General features: G+C 41.4%; 1 long non-coding RNA gene across 1 annotated transcript; it reads left to right on the forward strand.

The window, feature by feature from the left end:
- Positions 1-4,667: 4,667 nt before the first annotated feature.
- LOC115511842 lies at positions 4,668-11,836 on the forward strand. Its single transcript, XR_004343505.1, has 4 exons — positions 4,668-5,182; positions 6,320-6,453; positions 8,121-8,216; positions 11,658-11,836. It is a non-coding gene; the product is annotated as an uncharacterized LOC115511842 (long non-coding RNA).
- The last annotated feature ends 2,196 nt before the right edge of the window (positions 11,837-14,032 follow it).

The raw sequence follows: 14,032 nt of genomic DNA on the forward strand, positions 1-14,032 counted from the left end.
ATATATTCCATGAGATCAGTACCTTTTTCTGAAATTGCAAAGGGTGGAGAAATTAAGTCTTGACTACTCTCTGATAAAAGAGTTGCTGCATGGGCAGAGTTATAGCTATGGGCTGTTCCCTTCCCTGCTACTATGTGCCATAAATAGGTTTTTAGAGACTTTGACTCTATAGCAGTAATGTGTAATCCCTGTCTATGCTTGGCTTTCCCTCTAGGTGCCAGGAAAAGCAAACAAATGTTAAGCTCTCCTTCCCAGTTTACTCTATACACTTCTGATGAAAAATCTGCTCCAACTATCTTTGGCTTTGAAAAGATCATTGCTTACTTTTCCTTTGTCTGGAGCAGTGATTTTCGAACTTTTATGCACAAGTACTTCCTACTTTTTTATAAACTAGTTTTAAAAGGAAACTGTTAACACTGCATATTTAAAGCTGTCCCTAAGTTTAAATATTGGCAAAAGGATATAATTTCCAGCATAGTATACATATTGACATTTTAAAACAAAATGTTCATTACTCTTTCAAATATATCCAGTTGAGTCTAAATAGCATAGAAATGTAATACCATCAATCACTATAGAAAATATACAAGACATTTTACATTTTACAATTTTTACAATTTTTAATCTTTCCTTTTTCTTGGACTTATATTTTCATTGCAGTTCCCTCACAATATTTTATCCTAATGTAACACAGAAAAATCCTACCATAATACCTAGATGGGACTTAAAAAATTGAATTATTAGGGGCACCTGGGTGGTGGTTAAGCATCCGACTTCTGCCTAGGTCATGATCTCACGGTTCATGAGTTCAAGCCCCGCGTCAGGCTCTTTGCTGACAGCCTGGAGCCTGGAGCCTGCTTCGGATTCTGTGTCCCCCTCTCTCTCTGCCCCTCCCCAGCTCATGCTCGCACTCTGTCTCTGTCAAAAATAAAAAAACTTAAAAAAAATTGAATTATGAAAATGTGAGGTCATATTATTATAATCACTATGGCAAAAAAAAAAAAAAAAGAAAAAACCCAAAAACAAAAACAAAAAGACAAACCCTGTATATTTTAGTCTGTATTGTCACACAGGGCAAAAGTAATGGTAAGACCAATCACTAAAAGTCCGAACTGATCATGAGGTGATCACTTTCTACCCACCACCACCAGTGCATGCCTTCCCTAGAGAAGCTTAGAATGTTTGAGAATAGGGGGCTGGCTTGGAGGATAGGGACCAATCCCATTAGATCAGATTTTCATTTTCCTGGAGTTGGTTGCCTTAGAATTTTACTGTATATTTGTACGCTCAAAAGTCCTATCAATTATGCTATCCACGTCTTTGCAACAAAAGCAAGTATATACATTTAAATTTTTTCTTGTGATCCTTAAAGCTGTGCTAAATTTCTATGTTGAGTTATTTAAATAATTTTATGCAATAAAAATATAAGTATATTTAAAAATTTGATACTTATTAAATGAGATGTAAAGTTTTTGGAAGTCCTCTTTTAATGAGATTATTTTTCAGATTAGTTTATGTGTCCTTGGATAAATGTGGCATTTTGAGAATGAAAGACAGATCAGCATTAATTCCGTTTCTGTCTTTGCTTGAAAACTGCCTCTAAATCAAGAGATGGGAATAGAAGTAGCTTTAAAAACCACTTTACTCAATTCTTTAAATTCCATCCCCAAAATCACATTGTGGTTTTAGTCATCCTTCAGCCGACAGCATGATTAGTTTATTCTTCATTTTTTAGAAGAATTCTTCATTTTTAGAAGAGTTTGTTATTTAGAATTGTTCATTCTCAAATTTAGGGACATAAACTCAAAGGGCTTTATCAAGACTATCAAAGATTGCTACTTGTATCTGTTACTCTTTGACTTAGAAAAGCTTTATTTATATATTTATATATATATATATGTATATATATATTTATTTATTATTTATTGTTTATTTTTGAGAGAAGGGGGTGGTGAGAGTGAGTGGGTAGAGAGAGGGAGAGCCAGAATCCAAAGCAGGCTCCAGGCTTCGAGCTGTCAGCACAGAGTCCCATGTGGTGCTCAAACGCATGAACAGTGAGATCATGACCTGAGCCAAAGTCAATGCTTAACTGACTGAGCCACCCAAGCGGCCCAAAAAAGCTTTATTTAATTCAATATATTTAATCCAATTGGGAAATCCAATCTGTTACTTTCAAAACACCTTTCAGATATATTCTTTTGATAAATTAGTGTTTTAAATATATTTTCATCATAATATATGTTTCATTAAATATGTAATTCATGAAAACCTTGGAGCTGCACATTTAATCAATTTATGGTAAATGTCCACCATTTAATGAAACCAAGTCAAATATCCACTGTATCATCAATAAATCAAATAACTAAATCAGACTTTCTTTCTGTCTGAAAAAGTCTGACTTGAAAATTTCAGTGTTGTGTTAGTGAATTTTGAAAAATGTTATAAAAAATCATTAAGCACATGATAGAACACTTTTTGTAAGAGATGACTAAAAGCAGTCAAGGTCTAAAATCACACAGATTTAACATAATTTTTAAAGAAGCAAGATAAATCAATGTACTCTTTCTCAGTGTTTAACTTGTAACAAGTCATCTGTAAGCTAAGATTATGTTATTTAAGAAGCAAGTAGGTTTATAAGGCAAAATATTCTTTCAATAAAGCTGTGTGCTTATAGTGAACTAAAGAATTGGTTCACTCAATTCTTGGTAGAATTAAGAATCAAAAATAACATTAAATTTATTAGATGGGATCAGACTTTTCCTATAAAATGTTATACAGGTTGCTAAAAACTAACTGGTGTGGCAGCCAGAATCTATTTTCTGTTAGTAGGTGGTAGGAAATATTAATCATCTCATGAGATTAAATTAAGATTTGGCTGTATTTGGAATAAATATTTCATGATATGCATGGAAAGTTGTTTGCAAATTTTATTCAGTGCATCATGAAAATTTTGGTAGTTATATTTTAAGTTAGAATTAAAATGGTCAGCATTGGGGCAACTGAACTGCTCAATTGGTTGAGTGTTCTGCTCTTGATTTCGGCTTGGGTCATGGTCTCATGGTTTGTGGGTTTGAGCCCAGCATTGGGCTCTGCTGGCAGCGTGGAGCCTGCTTGGTTGGGACTCTCTCTCTCCCTCTTTGTCTGCCCCTCCCCTGCACACACCTGTTCTCTCTCTCTCAAAATGAATAAACTTTATTCTGTGTCTCCCTCTCTCTCTGCCCCTCCCCCGTTCATGCTCTGTCTCTCTCTGTCCCAAAAATAAAAAAAAAAAAAAAAAAAAATGAATAAACTTTAAAAAAAAGGAAAAGAAAGTTCTCCTCCTTAAAAAAATAAATGATCAGCATCACTAAACTGTTCTTGTTTTGACTGCTCAAAGGTAGTTTTCTTTCTAGTCAGTGATGGTTCCAAAGATGAGTATTTTATTCTGTTTTTATTTTTATTTTTATTTATTTTTTAAGTTTATTTATTTTGAGAGAACATGCGAGTGCACGCACGCAAGCAGGGGAGGGACAGAGAGGGAGCGAATCCCAAGCAGGCTCCACACTGTCAGCACAGAGCCCCACTCAGGGCTTGATCCCACAAACTAAAATGATGACCTGAGCTGCCAAAATCAAGAGTTGGACGCTTAACCAACTGAGCCACCCAGGCACTCTAAGGTGAGTTTTAAATAGCAGGAAAAATTACTTATGAGAAAAGATGTAGCATTCGGTGTTTCTTTTTTTTTCTTTTTTGAGTTTATTTGTGAGAGAGAAAGAGTGTGAGCAAAAGAGGGGCAAAGAGAGAGAGAAGAGAAAGAATCCCAAACTGGCTCCGCGCTGCCAGCCGAGAGCCCAACGTGGCTCACGAACCATGAGATCGTGACCTGAGCTGAAATCAGGAGTCGGAGGCTTAACCGACTGAGCCACCCAGGCGCCCCTAGCATTTAGTATTTCTCGCCGGTATTTCCTGCTTTGCTGGTGTGGCTTCCATCAGGAGGGATGTACTTCACAGGAATCTGAAGATGAAGTGGCCAGTTTGTTAAACAAAACCCTCGTCCCTTCCACTGTGCTACACTTTACCACATGCCCAAAACTTGAGCATTCTTACGATTCCCCAGATGCCCCCTCTCTAAATCTCCCTTAACAGAAATACAGAACAAGGAAAGTCAGGAAGCCCCAAAGACTAACAACACACTGTGCTCTGTAGATCTTAATGCCTCAGGGCGGTGCAGTCTAGTACAGGTTGGAGAGATGACTGATGTGCCTTTGGATGGAAGGAATATTTGGATTCAGTGTGGTTGTCTTTCAGATTGCTCAGTTTGACGGAAGGGTACGTATGGAGGAAGTTTCCTTTAAAATTACCCTTGAGGTGCCAGGGTGCCTCAGTCTGTTAAGCGTCCAACTCTTGATTTGGGCTCAGGTCGTGATCTCAGGGTTCATGAGATCGAACTCCATGTCAGTCTCTGTGCTGGCAGCATGGAGCCTGCTTGGGATTCTTTCTCCGTCTGTCTCTCTCTCCTTCAAAATAATTATTTACAAGAAAAACTTTAAAATTACCTTTGCTCAAGGACCCCTTTAAAGGTTTTAAGGTACCCCTCATAGGGTTAAACAAACCCCGTATGAAGGCCTCTGGTCCAGAGTGTTGAAAAGTTCTGCCCTTATTTCTGTGTGTTGTAAAATGTTTTCCATGAGTGATACTGTGGGTTTTCTTGAGTCTACGTTTGATAAAAGCTCTTATTTAGGACTTTCTCGGTGAGCACTGAGAAAACTCGTTTAATCTTTTGTAGGGGGGTGTAAAACAAACTATCGTGCCCCTGCCTCATTAATGTCATAAAGCTTATCCATCAACCAGCCAACACCAAGCCTTTTGAGTTCCCTTTATCAGATAATGTCAAGAACACCTGGGTTAGCGTTCTTCCCACCTCAGTCTAGTGCTTATTCAGCCCTGAGCTGTGTTGAAATTGCACACATACTAGGTAGAATGTTATGAAACAGTTTTCAGTGCAGACAGCTGAGACCCAGTCACTTTCTCTGTTGAGTGTTTGAGCGATTACACCGTACTTCTGCTAGCTTGCTTAAAACGTATAAGGGGCCCCACAGGGAACAATGGCCATGACTTTTGTTCGTGCTCTGTATATAGCGAGAAAAATGTGGGAACTACAAACAGTAGCTTAATGATGACTCAAGAAGTTCAGGAAAGACAGGTATGATATAATAAACAAACCTCAAGTCCTAACACTTGTGTTAGATCCTGCATTCCTTATACAGGCAGCTTCTTTGTGTTGTGTCAAGTGGTGTTTGGGGAGAAGGGAAGGGAGGGGAGCTTTTCAAAATAAGATATAGTAGGGGCTCCAGGGTGTCTGAGGAGGTTAAGTGTCTGACCCTTGATCTCAGGGTCGTGAGTTCAAGCTCCACATTGGGCTCTGCACTGGACGTGAAACCTACTAAAATAAGAAATAAAAAATTAGATGTAGTGAAGTTTCAACTTAACAATTTAAAACATTCTCGTATGTGATTTTTTGCTCAAGTTGTATAGACCAAATGCAATAAGAATCATATGCTGTCTCTTGAGAAAAAGGTTCTTTATTTTTTGAGAAAGGTTATTAATCCATTCAAAGACTGCACTCTACTACAACATTTTTTATGGCCTTGCTGAGTAAAGTCATTTGTTCCAAGGTTCTATTTGACTGTCAGGTTTGGGGAGAAAATTTACTACTTCTGCTCAAGGTAGAAGGGAATAGAATAAGATAAGCATTAGGAATTTCTCGAGGCTAAGAGGAATCTCTGTATAAAGAAGAGGAAGCACTTGGAGGCTGTATAACCAGAATGCCTCAGCTGGGGGATATTTCCCTAAGCTTGTGTCCTTGCTCCTCACCTTGCTTTACTGTCTCCCTGAGACACACAAGATTTTATCACCTCGCTGCAAGAAGTTCCTAAAATTGATTGCCCTGACCCCTCTTCTGAGTTCCCGAAGTTCTTCTGTACCCGCTTGCTGGATATTTCGTAAGAGTCGCCAGCATCTTAAAGTTAACACATTAAGAAATAAAACGTAGTTGTCCCCCCAGCCCCACCCTCCAGCCTATATTTCTGTCACCTGCTCATCACTCACATTCAGAATCTGTGGCAAAGCTGCCAATTCCCTGTTCTTTACGCTTCTGGGGAGGCCTCATTTGTCACACTGCAGTGTGGTTTGGCGTTCTGCCCTTGGAGGAGGCCGAGATGTGATTACCCTTTGCATCTAGAATGAAAAGTTTGCTAATGAAGCTGGAGGAAAATGTTATGCTTTCAGGAGGTGACGCCTGAGGTTGCTTGAATCAGCCTTTCCCTCTCTTGCTCCCAAGTATAGGGCCATATATCTGCCTGGTGCACCTGTCATCTCTACAAGGCCCTGGACTAGTTTGCTGTAGCCTCTGGAAGGAGAAGAGTTGGCTACCGACTCCTTGCCATTGACGTTTCATCTCATTTGTCGGAATAGGTGGGCTTTGCCTCTTTTTTTTTTTTCAAGTTTTTATTTAATCCCAGTTACCATACGATACGAGATTGGTTTCAGGTGTACTTTATGTCTAAGTGCATCTCTCTAGGTTTCTAGCCTTTGAACCATACTTGAGCATGGAGAGGGTAACATAATTCTGATTTAAATTTTGAATTTTCTTTCTACTTCTTCACTTATAATTCATGCAAACTATTTCTGATATCCCCTAGAACTCTTGTGTCTTAAACATCCCTCCTGTAAGGCGAGTGATGAATGTGTTCCCGTGTGGGCTCTCAGATATGGAGATGGTGTGTTTGGGGAAACTATGCAGTGCTGTCGCCTAACTGCCCAGTTTCAGGCTTGGATGTGTGACTCTTTGATGACTCGGTTATGAATATTCTGAGAGCTGTGGTTGGCCCCGTCACCCTGTCCTCATACAGTCCTTACACATTCTCAGACCCTGTCATGCAGGGGCCACACCTAAAAGAGCACCGTAGAAGTAGGGCTTCCTTGGAGTTTGGTGGTTCCATGGACAGCAGTGGAGAAATCTTCTCCTCAGCCATGTTGAGTAGAAGCGATGCAAATAAGCATAGGCTCACATTCTGGTGGAAGGTTTTCGGTAGACACTTCTAGAAAATTACGTACTTGATAACAGGAGAATGTTAGACACGTTTTGAAGTTCAGATCAGTGATGTATCATCCACAGTTATGTATTTTCAACCAATGAATACTTATTGAATATTTCATTCTAACTCAGAAAGGAAGGCATAAACAGGGAAAGATAGCTAACTACATAAAGTAACTAACTAGCTAAGTAGCTGACCATGTGAAGTAGGTTTCAAAAGGGGCCTAACTGTGCAGCCTGGTGTTTAAGAGTGTAAGGGTTTGGAATCAGATCTGGGTTTTGATCCTGGTTCTGACATTGGTGCTGTGGCCTGGGCAGGTTACTTCATCTTTTTCCTCCCAGTTTTCCCTATAAAGCTTTCTTTGTAGGCTTGTTGTAGGAGTTAAATGAGCTAATATCTGAATCATGCCTAGTGAATTATGGCTGATTTAGCTAGACTATCTCAGAGTAAAACACAAATAAAACATCTTCAAAGTGCATCACGATGCTAAAGGGTGTCCTAATAACCATGGCATACTGGAGGCAGGGCCACAGGTCGAGGGCTCCTTCATTTTCTATGATTAAGGAATGAGCGATCCCAGAACCTGGGATGGTGTTCAGATTGGTGGCTCTGACTGTTACAGGGACAGAAGGGAAGCCAGGGGCCAGGTTGGCAGACACATCACTACATCAATTCAGCAGAAGGAGAGTTCACACCAACCCCCAAACAAGCAGATTTAGTTACCAAAGTGCCAACTACCCATCATCAAGTGGAGGTGATAGAAAGTAACATGATTACAATCCATGATACAATCATGGTACATGGAGGATGTTAAAGGAGCAGAAGAAAAGATGAATAGACTAGAGAGTCAGAGAAGACTTCCTCTAAGTGGAAACACAAGTTAAGTCTTAAAGAACAAGGCAATAGACATTAAAAAGAGAAGAGGTAACTGTTTATCAAGCAGCAGAAACAGCATGTTGTAAGAAATGAAAACATGGGAACCAAAACATAACCCGATTCTCTTAAGATTGTATTTTCCCAATGGAGTTCTGTTTTTTCCCCCAGCGTGAAGACCTAGATTTTAAACCTGTTCTGGACTCTCACCCTGACCCACAGAACCTGCATCATCTGCTTGGGTAACACCGAACCAGATTTCACCTGGTAAGAACTGTTCTTGAAATGTTGTCTAAAAGTCCTGACCATGAAGCCTTTAAGAGCAGTGATATTAGATCCAACTCTGAGCTGGCTTCTCAGATTTCCACTCGACTGGTTCTACAACAAGTGCTCTGTGGGGTAGGGAGTTCCTCATCCCACTCACGTATATTCGCACTGAAATGAATTGCTCACTCCAGCCTTATAGTAATAGCCTCCAACAAACAGTAGATAGCTTAAAAGGCAGTCTTTTGTTAGACCTTAGTAGAAAGATTAATGGGTACCAAAGAGTTTTGTCTCCTTGGCTCTCAATCTAATTTATCATCAGAATTGCTTAAGGAATTTTTAATGCAGAGTCCCGGGACCTACTCCTACAGATTCCAAAGCAGAGCCTGGGTCTGTATTTAAAAAAAAAAAAAAAAAAAAAAAAAAAAATCTCCCACAAATGACCCTAGTCCGCAGCTGTATCCGGGAGCCTTGGTTGAGAAGACAGCCTCTGTGTTCTCTGTCCACTGACCGTCGCTGATGGAATCTGACCAATCACACTCTCTTGAGTCGATACTGGAAGCCACGAGTCATTTTGGGCACCTTTCACATGGAAGTAATAAGCGCTGAGCTCTGATGACAGCAGCATTTCTCCTTGTCCACAGAGGCAGTAAAAGCCGGTCAGCAAAGAGACAAAAAGCAGCAGAGATGCAAGGCTTCAGAGATGAGACATGGCAGACATGTTCTGGCAGCTTTCCATTTCCAGTTTCTTCCGGAAGCCTAGCCCCCCTCCTGTCTTTGCTTCCGTGAGGTGTTTCTTTATCCTATAATAAATTCCCGTCTCTGGCTCAAGCCAACACCAGTTGGTTTCAGTTACTTGGAATCGAGGAGCCCAACTACTCCAAGTCTAACTCAAACAGCCACTCTAAAGAACAATCAGAGAAACAAACACACTGTGGTATGAAATATCAACTTTCTTCCCAAACAAGTCTGGAAAGGGGCTTGGGGGAGGGAGAAACGAAACACTCTTACTATCGAGTAGTTTATTCCGTAACTAACTTGGTACAAGGGGTACTCCTTTATGGAAACAAGAGCAAAGACATTATATTGATTTGGAAGAAATGAAAGGGAGCAGTGGAAGCCACACAAACGAGCAGGGCCCAGATGGGGCTCCCTAATGGAAAAGGAAATATAGCCAATCTTGTGGCACAGATGATTTCTGAGGCCGAGCCAACCTCAGTTATGCTGGTCCCGATCTGTACCTGCTGCCTCACCCTCTCTGAATCAGCCCAAGGCTGGTGGAGGTCTCTGAACCGGGCCAGGGTTTTTGACTGGTTGGGTTCAAACAATCAACACTGCCTAAGAAACAAATAGAGCACAGCTGTTCTCAAATGGGAAAACAGGCGAGCTAGTCTTTCCCGAAGGGAGCCATCCTTGCCAAGCCAGGATGCCTTAAGGGTCTTCCTGCGCAGGGCATTTAAATACTCCTCTACTCTTGAACAGGAAACTCGTTCAACCCTCCTGGCCACCATCACACACCTGAAAACCAAACAGACATTCATCCAGCCAGGGGACTGGGAATTTAGAGCAGCGTCACCGAGCAGCTGCTTCCTCCCCTGGTAAGCCTGAGGCCACAGAGGCAACGTGGGAGGAGCAGCCCTGCTCCGTTGGGTCCTGTGGCCGCAGAACAGCCCCTGAGCTCAGCCGGCGGACGCCTGCCACTGGAAATAGGATTAGAAATGGGCCAGAGCAGTTCTGAGGCAGAAAAAGCCACCCCAAGCAGAGTAAAATTGGGTTCAAAATGTCATTACATGCCACACTAGTGGTCTTTGAATTATTTCCCAGAATTTGCAGGGGCTCTACAGAACACACTGAAAAAGAGTGGGGTCTGAGTCTCCTCTCACCCCTGGATTCTAACAGAGTGGTTCTACCTTTGTCTATTCACTGGTCTTCTTGTCTCTTTGCAGAATGGATTCGTAACTAATAATAGTAGTAGCTCACACTGAATGTGTGGTGGCATGAGGGCTTGTGCACACACGCACACCAGACACTATGCTAGGTGTTTCAGATGCCTCTGCATGATTCCTTCAACCAAGTTCAAGTGGTAGATTCTGTTATCATCTCCCTGGCATAGTTGAGGAAACAAAAGTATCTTGTCCGAGGTCACAAAGCTAGCAGGTGGGAAAGCCAGGAATTAAATCCAGCTCCCTCAGATCCTGGAGCCCTGATATTTTTAAATTTTTTTTTTTTTTCAACGTTTATTTATTTTTGGGACAGAGAGAGACAGAGCATGAACGGGGGAGGGGCAGAGAGAGAGGGAGACACAGAATCGGAAACAGGCTCCAGGCTCTGAGCCATCAGCCCAGAGCCTGATGCGGGGCTCGAACTCACAGACCGCGAGATCGTGACCTGGCTGAAGTCGGACGCTTAACCGACTGCACCACCCAGGCGCCCCTGGAGCCCTGATATTGTCCCTGGGATGGACCACAGGAAAAACCATCTAGGGGAGGAAAATGAAAAGTGAGCCTTTCGCGAGAGCTGTCATTCTCAACCTTGCCCACACACTAGAATCACCTCGGAAGCTTTAAAGATTATGAATGCCAGGCTCTTGCCCCTGGAGATACTGACTTAATGGATCTGGGGAGCAGCCTGGGCATAGGGATTTGTTTTTAAAGACTGAGAACCACTGCCTTAGAGAAACAGTGATAGGAATTCAATAATTGAAATTACATGTCAACACTGATTTGAGAGTGTCAAAGACAGGAATTTCCCTCCTGGCAAATTACTCAGCTGATGGTATAAAAAGTGTCCTTTAAGACGGAGAAAGAAACACAGCCAAACTCCCATAGCTCTGGAGCAAAGGTGGAGAAGACTGTTTTCTCCTCCTCCCCCACTGCTCAGCTATGACCTTGAGTACACATGGTGGTCGCTTATTTGGTGGGGCTGACACAGAGGATAGCTGACATGAGGAGGACACAAGGAAAGATGTGGGAAAACTGTAAACTGGGAAACAAGGCCCTTCACCTGTGATTCCAGCTTTTATGTGCTCAGTCCAGGACCAAGGATAAGCTGAGGTCGGTGAAGCCTTGAGCATAAAATTTAAGGGGACTCCAAAAAACAAAACCTAAAACTCATCCATCATGAAGATAAATAATGTTTTAGTGCCATATTTAAAAAAATAAATATCAATGCAAAAAAAAAATCCATGGTGAACTAAATGTCAAGAATTTCAATACAGACAGTATCCAACAGGGCTCCAAGGGGCAGGGGTGAGGTGGAGTGAGTGGTGCAAGTAAGTGTAGGATTGGATCTTTTGTCTTCATTTAAAAAGGACTTTTTGGGACATTGATCTTGACTTTTAAAGTTTTTTGCATTAAAGCATTATTTTTCTTAATTTTTTTGTTCCACTGTGAATCCTAGTAAACATTCCCTCAAGGGGAGTAAACCTCTTTTTGGCTTGTTCAGATCCTTCTGAACTGAGGGAGGGGAATATCACAAAAGCACCAGAAGAACACTAGCCTCCCAGAGGCCTGATGGGATTTCCTGTACCAGAACGACTTGGACAGAGAAAGAGCCTCATTGTTCAGAGTCAGCAGGTAAGGAGGGAGGGAGAGTGGAGAACCATGCTCGGGGAGGCTAAGGTCAGCCGCTGTGCCCAGGGCAGGCTTGGAGTTCCTGTCTCTGTTGACTCACTTGGCTGGGAGAACACAGCTCTCGGTCATACAGGATTCTAACCCTGGTTAGAATCCTTTGGTCAGTTAACCTGTCTAACCTTCAGATCCTTTATCTGTAAAATAGAGCTAATAATGTATCCCCCACAGGGATATTTTGGGGGATAGATGAGGTAATATCTATAAAGCACTTTGCACACTACCTGGTACGTTCTAAGTGCTAAAACGTGGCATTTATTGTAAGGTGACTATTCCATTTTCTAAGTCTCTTCTAGAAGCTCCACCTTCCTATCTCAGTCCACTTTTGGTACATTTCACTGCTCACTGATAACTCACCAGAGAGGTAGGCCAAATCAGTCAGGTTTATTACTTGTTAATAAATCTGGGAGGTTGTCACTAAAATGGGTCAGGGTTAGAGAAGGGAATGGAGAAGACTGGATTCTTGACTCACGTTTAGAACTTACGAGCTGTGTGGACTTAGGTATAACCTTTCACATCTCTGAGCCTCTTTATTCTTTACTGAAGGAAGATTATAATAGTATCTTTCTTATTCTCCTCTTGTGGGATCATAAAGTTGCAAAAGTGACTGGTAGTTGCAGATTCAGGTGGAAATAAGCTTTAAGGCATAATTTATTATTATTGTTATTATTATTATTATTGTTACTTTTTATTTTAGAGAAAGAGAGCATGCACAGGAGTGGGGGAGAGGGGCTGAGCAGGAAAGAGAGAGAACCTTAAGCAGGCTCCATGCTCAGTGCAAAGCCCCTAGATGGGGCTTGATTTCACCACCATGAGACCATGACCTGAGCTGAAATCAGGAGTCCGATGCTTAATTGACTGAACCACTCAGGCACCCCTAGGGTACAATTCGTTAGGTAGGCTCATTTTTTGTCTGGGCTGATTCACCTGGTGCTGATACAGAACTTCAATAAGACTTGGAAGTAGATTCTTTATCCAGGACTTTAAAATGATAACAGAAAGGATTGGGAGGAACAAAATTTGGACTATGGAGTGAACTACCTCTTATTTGCTAAATTTTTACTTCAAGTAGAGAGACTAGACACTAGCTCTGGTATTAACTATATTACTTCCCCAGTAGGGAACTTCTTAAAATTGGATAATTTTAAGAGGTATGACTCGGGGAGGGGCACCCGGGTGGCTCAGTTGGTTAAGCGTCTGACTTTTGATTTCTGCTCAGGTCATGATTCTGTAGTTCGTGGGTACGAGCCCCACGTTAGGCTCTGCACTGTCAGCAGAGATGTCTGCTTGAGATTCTCTTTCTTCCTCTCTCTCTGTCTCTCTCTGGCTCAAAATAAACACATAAACTTAAAAGAAATTAAAAACAACATAAAATAATAAAATAAAATAAAATAAAATAAAATAAAATAAAATAAACAAGCATGACTGGGGGGACATGTCTCCCTCCTGATCCTGCCTAGAAGCACTTCCCCTGTTGTCCTAAATTTGTATATTTTGATCTTCTTAAATGTCTCATGTGGTTACACATTCTCCATGAGTGCGTACTTGATCACTTCTTTTTCTCAAAGGTCATGTACTAATTCATAACAATTTTTAGTCTTTTTTGGCTGGAATTATTTACAATTCAAACTTAATTTTGTATTTGTTACTTTTATTATTATTTTTTTTAACGTTTATTCATTTTTGAGAGACAGAACAGAGCATGAGTGGGGGAGGGGCAGAGAGAGAGGGAGACAGAATCCAAAGCAGGCTCCAGGCTCTGAGGTGTCAGCACAGAGCCTGACGGAGGGCTTGAACTCACTGACCATGAGATCATGACCTGAGCCAAAGTTGGAGCCTCAATTGACTGAGCCACCCAGGTGCCCCTACAATTCAAACTTTAAATGCAGTCATTTTCCAGCCATCATTAGAAAGTGAGTATAGAGTTATGATTGAGAGCGTGGGCTCTGATACCATGCTATGTTGACCACTAAATAAGTGGCCTTCCCCTCTTAAGTGGGGGCACAATAGCCCTGATCTCGTAGGACTGTAGTGAGAAATAAAAAGAATCAGTGTTTATAATGTGCTTAAAATAGTGCCTAGCGAATAGTAAACGCTTCATCAGTGTTAGCCACTATTGTTTTGATCCCAATTTGTGGAAGCTACTACCCTGATCTGTGCAATTCTGAAACCTAAGGCTTGTTCTATGGG

This window comes from Lynx canadensis, chromosome B1 (genome assembly GCF_007474595.2).
Source record: "Lynx canadensis isolate LIC74 chromosome B1, mLynCan4.pri.v2, whole genome shotgun sequence".
In the NCBI taxonomy this organism is placed as follows: domain Eukaryota; kingdom Metazoa; phylum Chordata; class Mammalia; order Carnivora; family Felidae; genus Lynx; species Lynx canadensis.